This window comes from Tenrec ecaudatus, chromosome 8 (genome assembly GCF_050624435.1).
Source record: "Tenrec ecaudatus isolate mTenEca1 chromosome 8, mTenEca1.hap1, whole genome shotgun sequence".
In the NCBI taxonomy this organism is placed as follows: Eukaryota; Metazoa; Chordata; class Mammalia; order Afrosoricida; family Tenrecidae; genus Tenrec; species Tenrec ecaudatus.
Window position 1 is genome coordinate 149885174 of NC_134537.1, and position 935 is coordinate 149886108.

General features: G+C 38.2%; 1 pseudogene; it reads right to left on the reverse strand.

Annotated features, from left to right (window-relative positions):
* Positions 1 to 298: 298 nt before the first annotated feature.
* Positions 299 to 421, reverse strand: LOC142455828 (small nucleolar RNA SNORA5; annotated as a pseudogene).
* Positions 422 to 935: the final 514 nt, after the last annotated feature.

The following is a 935-nucleotide window of genomic DNA, read 5'->3' on the forward strand; positions in this document are numbered from 1 at the left end:
GAGACTACAGAGAAGGTCAGTATCAGCAGCCTAAATGAGGTCAGAGCTGACTATGTAACAATCAATTGCTCATGTGTAAGTTCAAACTGAAGTGGAAAAAAACTAAAACAAGTGCACGAGAGTGAACTATATCCTTCAATAGACCCCACCTGAATGTGAGGCCATTTCAAGAATAGATTTCACTCACTGTACCCTTGTGACAGACAACCTGATGAGATATGGGGTGACAAAATAAGGAGCAAATCCCAGGGGATCAAGTGGAAAGCAAATGTTTTATTTTTTTGTTTGTTTGTTTTCTTAGTGTCTGTAACGAAATTTATCCCTGAGGTCCAGAAAAGGAAAACAGGACCCATGTGTGACGGTGTTTCTGTGGCAGCCTTTGGGGCCAGTGCCTGCCATGGATGGGCCACAGATGCCTGAAAGCAAATGTTTTGAGAATGATGAGGTCAACAAATGTACAAAAGTACTTGACACAATGGATATATGTGTGGATTGCGATAAGAGTTGTATAAGCCCCCAATAAAATGATTTAATTAATTTAAAAAAACACTGAGCACAGCTAGGATACCTCTGGTAGTGCTAATGATCTCCCTGATCTGGATGCTATGTCTTTGCCATTGTCTTCTTCTTGGATCATTTAAAACTTAATAAATGTTCTTTTTTTTAAAAAAAGAACAGTATATGTGATGAAAGCGAAAGATATCAAAATGACGAGAAAGAAATAAAAGGCCAAAGTGCATGTCAGATGAGAGTCTTCAACTTGCTTTTCAAGGTAGAGAAAGTAAAGCAAATGGAAGAAATGAGGACGTAAAAGAGTTGAACTTTGTTCAACAAGTTTCAACAGTACATTGACGCTTCTAGAAATTTAAAAAGGGTTCAAAAAAAGGACATGACACAAGGAATATAATTTCTGACCTCAGAGGGATCCTGGCTGA